We start from the raw sequence: 6,188 nt of genomic DNA, 5'->3' as shown, positions 1-6,188 counted from the left end.
GGCCGGTCCCCGCGGGGGCTGTGGGGACAGTGGGTGCTGCCAGCTCTTCCCTCGGGGTGCTGGGGGCCGAGATCCCAACGCGGGGGGAAATAAATCCCATTTCTGGGGGAGTTAAAAAGGGAGCTCAGGGATATGTGCCCGCAGAGCCCCGGCAGCGGCTCCTCTGGGGGCTGCAGTGGGGCTGAGCCCAGTGCAGCGTTCCCGGGAGAGGAACAATCCCAGATCCCGTGCAGCCCCTTTGCCTCACTGCCTCCACCATTCTCAAGGCTGAGATTCCCGATAGGATTGGGAAGGAACAGCTGGGAATGCTCCAGGGAGCTGCCCGCTCCCACGTTCACCCAAAGGACCCACCGAGGCTGAAATATCCCCTCGGTGCTCCACATTCTGCTCCGCACACCCCCCACTTCATTTCATTCTTCTCGAGGAAACCAGAGGCAGGTTTTGCCCGAGATCTCCAATATTGGTTCTTTCCCACTGGGAAATTAAATAAAATTCCAGAGAAACGACGCAGCCGGCGCTGGCAGCCACGACCCAGAGCTGCTCAGAAATTGCCTCAGTTAAATGAAATCGAAATAAAATCGGGGACGTGGTTGACATGCAAAGGTGGGCGATGGCACACGGGTCCTCATCCACCCCCTCCCGCCCTGCTCCATCCCCATCCCACCCCAGGATCCCGACCCTGCTCCTGCCATCGCTGTGTCGCTGCCTCCCCTCAAACGGGGGCCCAGATTTCCTTGCTTTCGGTGACTTTTTCCAGGCACGAGGATGATTAACACATCAAAAGGCTGTTTTGCTTTGCTTAACAATATTATCTGCTTAACTGCCCCGTTAATTGAATCAGGCAGCGTTTGTTTGTGCAGGGGGAGTCACCCCAACAAGTCTATTTTATTTTGATGACTTTTGTGTCCTATTAATGAGTTTTAATGCTGGCTCTGCCTCGAAGCAGAGCTGGGTAAGGAAAGCAGGATGGCCATGGAGGGGTCCCAGTGTTTTATCCATGAAATCCTGGCTCGTGGATTCTCTCGAGCACCTAAAGGTGAGGCTGGCACAAAGGGCAGGGATGGGACCCTCGGTGAGGACAGAGCCACTCCTGCTGCCCTGCAAGTGCCAGGTGAGTGCCTCAGGTGTCCTCAGTGTCCCTGAGCATCCCAGTGCCCTGAGCGTCCCCAGTCCCTCAGTCCAGGCAGATTCAGCCCCTGTGCCAGGTGCCAACATCCTTCCTGCTTCCACAGCTGGCAGATCCCCCTCCAGAGCTGGGAGCAGGGACAGGGACAGCGTCACCCCCGGGATTGTGCTGGTTGGGGTCCCTCAGCGGGACAAGGATGGGCTGTGGGGACCACAGGGACGGCTGAGGCTGGGGATGACGCCCTGCAACCCCAGTTCGTGTCCCAGATTCCCAGTCCCTCTGCAACCCCTCCATCTCAGGGTGGAAACCGGGAAACTCAACCAGATTGGGAATACAGCCCCAGGGATCCCCCCCCCCAAAGCACCCACTGAGTTTTCCCCGCCGGGCGCTGCAGCGGGGCCTCTGAGACCCCCCTCGAGCCCCCCCGGCTCGCTCTCCCCCTCTCCTCCCAAGGCTCCTACGCCTGAACTGCACGAAATCAGATTAAGGGCAGCAGACAAAGCCCCGCGCAGGAATAAACACCGCGGAGCGGGGATGGGGCCTCCGGGAAGCGGGAAGAGCCCCGGGAATGGGGTGGCTGGGCCGGGAACGGAGGCGGCTGAGCCCCATGTCCCCCTCAGGGTCCCTGTCCCACACCGGGCAGTGTGGGGACGCGAGGACAGCGCCCAGGTGGACACTGCTGATGGACGCTGTGTCCCTGAGCGCCACGCCACGGAGGGGTTCCAGGCCCTTCTGCCAACAGGAGGAGATGCAGGGATGGCTCAGGGGTGGCGGGGACACGAGAGGGCAGCTGGGGATGCTGCGTGGGGACAGTGACCCCGGGGCAGGACCCAGCCAGCAGGTTCGGGTCCCCACGGCTCGGGCCGGGCGCTGCAGACCCGGGGCTTTATCCTCGCACTGCAACCGGGGCCGCCACATCCCTGCTCCTGTTTTCCTCCGGTTCCCGGTGTTCCAGCCGGGCTGGGCTGGGGACGGGCTGGGCGATGCTGGAAGCGGAGGAGACGGGATCGCTGGAGAATCCAGACAGCAAATAATCTGGCTCTGAAAAGAGCTGCTGATGCCTCATTAGCAACTTTGAAAAGCATCCGGTGAAAAAGCCTCTGCCCTTGTGCTGGGGGGTTTCTGCTCATTCCTGTGTCCTTGATTAATAAGGACATTTGCATGTAAATTGGCTCCTGGATGCTTCCCAGCGGTGCCAGCTCGGGTCTGGCCCCACCTGAGGCTCTCCCAGTCTGCACCCACTGCCCTGGAATGTCTGTGTGCCTCCGGCACGGCCTGGCACGGCACGGCATTGGCCAGGATGGCACATGGAGCTGGGACACAAATCTGTCCTCTGCTCTGCAGTAACTGGCTTGAGTCAGCAATGTCTGCAGGGCAGGGACACAGGGCAGGGCCACGGGACAGGGCCACGGGACAGGGCCACGGGACAGGAACATGGGACAGGGACGCAGAGCAGGAACATGCAGCTGGGACACACGGCTGGGATGTGGGACTGGGACACAGGACAAGGACACAGAGCTGGGACGTGGACTGGGGACATAGAACAGCAAGAGGCAGCAGGGACAGGGAATGGGGACAGGGAGCTGGGAGAGGGAGCAGGGACACAGGCTGCCCTGGGGAAGCCACCAGCCCCGCAGTGCCTGGGTTCGTGGTGCTGCTGCCCAGCCGTGTGAGCAGCTCTGCTGTGGGTCGTACAAAGGCTTTTCCAGTTGTTGGAACATGCTCCTGCTCCTGCCCGCACTCCCCTGGGATGGCATTTTCCAAAACAAATGCATTTGCTGGATGCATGTGGCGAAGTGCCTCTCCGCCGGGCGATCCGTCTGCCTGTTTGATGTCTGTTCCCACATCGTGTCATTTTAAAAGGCAACATTTTGTTAATGGAAAACACGGCCTGGCTCTCCCTTCTCTTCCTTCTCCTCTTTCCCAGCCTCGAGGGATGCGGGACAGGATAGGGGACAGGCCATGTGCCACCAGCACTGCCCATGTGCCACTGCTGCTGCCACTTCCAGAGCAGTGGTGTGAGGAGGAGAAAGGGGAAGCACAACCCTGACTGTGGGTAGGTGGCACAGGAAGGAAAGCTCATCCCCTCAGCCATGGCAGGGAAAGGGGACAGGAGTGTCACCTGCACCCTCCCACTGGGTACAGCCACACCACCATGGCAGGGAGCTGCTCCTCCAGGGTCCTGCCGAGCTGGAGGGGTCCCACACTGGCTGGACCCCCAGAAGGCACAGCCAGACTGCATCTGCACCCCAACCCAGCCTTGGGGACAGCAACACCCATCAGGGCAAAGCCAAGTCTGTGAGGGGCCGTGGAGCCACCGACCGTGTGACAGCAGCGCCAACAGGCACTGGAGGGAAATCAGCGGGACAAGGGGGCTATTTCCAGCTGGGCACAGTGTGCCACCGCCACTGCCGTCACTGTCACCGCCTGCCAGCCCCTCGGCGATGGAGGGGGCCGGCCCCAGGCGCGGCGCCGGGGGGATGGCCGGGAGCCAGCGCTGCCAGCGCTCGGGTGACGCTGATTTCCCAAACACAGCGCGTAGCGAAGGGCGACGCTCCCCCGGCACAGCGAATTCCCCAGCCCCCGCTAATCAGCAGCCAGCGCTTAACTGGCACATTTCTGCCTGGCTGGGGTCTCTGCCAAGGAGGGAACCTCAGCGCTGCTGGCAGCCGTGGCCTCCTGTGCCCTCGGTGGGGATGGAGATGGAGTGGGGACAGGCTGGGGCGACTGGGGCCACCCACGGCGTCTGGGCTTGACCACATCCCTCAGCCTGGGATGTTCCCATGCCAGTGCCACCACCGTGGGCCCCAAACCAGCCGTCCTGCAGCGGGGGTGACGCCGGCGGGGCCGCGGTGCCGCGCGCGGGGGTGACGCTGGCGCGAGCCCCCGTTTGTGTCGCTCCCAACCTGCCAGCGCGAATCAAAGGATCTGCCACGCACGCCGCAGCCCTTTCTTCTCATATCACTCACACCACTGCCACGCTGCATTGTGACAATGGGGTGTAATTAAGGTGTCAGCATATCATTTAGCCTTTTCAATATAAAACCGGGAGACAGGCTGGGAAATCTGTAGTCTTCTCTTTAATGAGGAATGTAGGGGGGAAAGAGGAGAAGTGGAGGTAGTGGCTTGGCAAGGGTGGGACAAAAGGCACCGCCGTGGTGTGGGGTTCTGGAGGATGCAGGGCATTGGGCTGGCACACTGCTGTGGGCACCTGTGCTCTGCTGGGATTACCCAGAGCAGGAGGGAGAGAGGGCCCTACTGGGGCCAAGCACTCCCAAGGCTCTGGGAGCATCCCTGGGGGCCTGCAGGAGCCACCAGCACCCGGAGAAAGGGACTGGCAGTGCCATGCAGGGCCTTCCAGGTGGCTCCCACCTGGAAGTCATGCTACGATGCTGCTCCCATGCCTTGGGGGCCTTGCAGAGCCCGGCGTGGGACACACGACAAGCTCATGGCCTGACCAGTGACAAAGGATGGAGCCACGTGTGCCACGTGTGCCATGAGCTCACGCTGGTGCCACAGCAGCAGCAGGTTTGATCAGTGCTGCATCCACCACGTTGCTGTTAGGGCCATCCTGGCCCTGTTAACATTTTTCCCAATTCCCAGCAATGCTTACACCAGGACCCCCTGGCTTGTCCCTGTCCCCCCACACCACCCCGTGGGCACCGCAGCGCTCCGGGGCTCGCTGCAATCCAGAGGGCAGTGAGTGAGTTCAACGCCATCAATAATCCCTGATGGCTACAGAAAGCGCTTTCCCGAGGAATAAATTCTTGCTGCATCAAAAGGAAGCTGCAAATCAATGCGGGAATCGCTCATTCTGAACGATGGGAACTGGTCTCGCTACAGTGGGAAGCATTAGCTGGGAACGGGGGGGGACACAGGGCCGGGAGCACCAGTCCCCTCCATAAACTGGCAACCAAAATTAATGATGGGCTGAAACAGGAGAGGGATGATCCATCCCAGTGTCCCTGCCAATCCCACCACTGTGCCGTCCCTCAGAGCATGGCTGCAAACTCCTGGCCCTGCTGCCTACTGGAGCAAATTCCAAATTCCATTTGGGATTTTTTTTTTTTTTTGTGTGTCTTGTATGATCCCTGACAACTTTTCCGGGCGGGCCGGGCGGTTCAAAGCCGCAGCAGTGGTCCTGGAGCAGCCTCCGCCTCCATCCCCGCCTTTGTCTGTGCTGGCTCCGGCTCTCAGGGCACTTTGGGAGAGATGGATGTGCGGCCCCGCCGAGGCAGACATGTTCCAGGCGAGATCCTGGGAAGAGGTTTCCTTAGCAACAATAATGAAGTGTGAGCGAGAGAGAAGCTCTCCCGGCTCTGCTCCCTTCTCTGGGGACTCCCAGCAGGTTCGGGCACCCCAAGAGGAGGCATTCCAAGTGTCCGGGATGAGTGCTGGAGTGGGAGTGGAGCTGCTGCACATCCTGGCATTGGGATCAGCTGGGAGAGGGGGATCTGGCTGCAGCACTGCGTGTGCTCAGAAGCCAAACCAGAGCAGGAGTGGTGACCCCAGTACCACCCGAGCATCCCATGGAGCAGCCTTGCCTCCCAAATCCCCGAGATGCCTCTGCTCAGGAGGATGGAGATGTGCCATGCACGGGGCCATGGAAGCAGCTCCTGAATCCCAGCTCCAGTGGGAAGCCCTGAGATGGGTGACCCCATCCCTGGCAGCACCAGGTGACACGATCTGCCTGGCAGCTCCTGCTGGGATGCTTGGGAAGCGGGATGTGGTGTCCATACTCCAGGAAACATCTGCTGGAGCAAGGGACAGGGGTGGCTGTGCTGGGACAGCTCCTGCTGCATGCTCCAGGTCCAGCAGGACCCCCCAGATCCCTCAGGGAGCTCTGGCTCCTCCGTTGCATCCCTGCTCCAGCCTCAGCTCCACGCCCCCTCCTCGCGGCCCCGCTGGCCGGGGATGGCACTGTGCCTCGAATCACAATTACAGTAAATAAATCCTATTAGAAGGACTTTTACTACCGCATGCTCCTCATTACAATCTGCCCAAACCCCCGGCTCCTGGGATCGCCCTGGTAATGAGGCCGGGATGGATGGATGCGGGAAAA

At 60.9% G+C, this 6,188-nt stretch overlaps 1 protein-coding gene across 1 annotated transcript in view; it reads left to right on the top strand.

The window, feature by feature from the left end:
• Positions 1 to 6,188, top strand: part of MMAB (methylmalonic aciduria (cobalamin deficiency) cblB type) — a 66,640-nt gene that overhangs the window by 36,299 nt on the left and 24,153 nt on the right. The gene's annotated exons all lie outside the window — the stretch shown is intronic.

The sequence above is a fragment of the Corvus brachyrhynchos genome, unplaced genomic scaffold, assembly GCF_000691975.1.
Source record: "Corvus brachyrhynchos isolate BGI_N302 unplaced genomic scaffold, ASM69197v1 scaffold114, whole genome shotgun sequence".
NCBI classification, from domain to species: Eukaryota; Metazoa; Chordata; class Aves; order Passeriformes; family Corvidae; genus Corvus; species Corvus brachyrhynchos.
The sequence above is the reverse complement of the archived record's forward strand: the minus strand, read 5'-3'. Positions and strand labels throughout refer to the sequence as shown.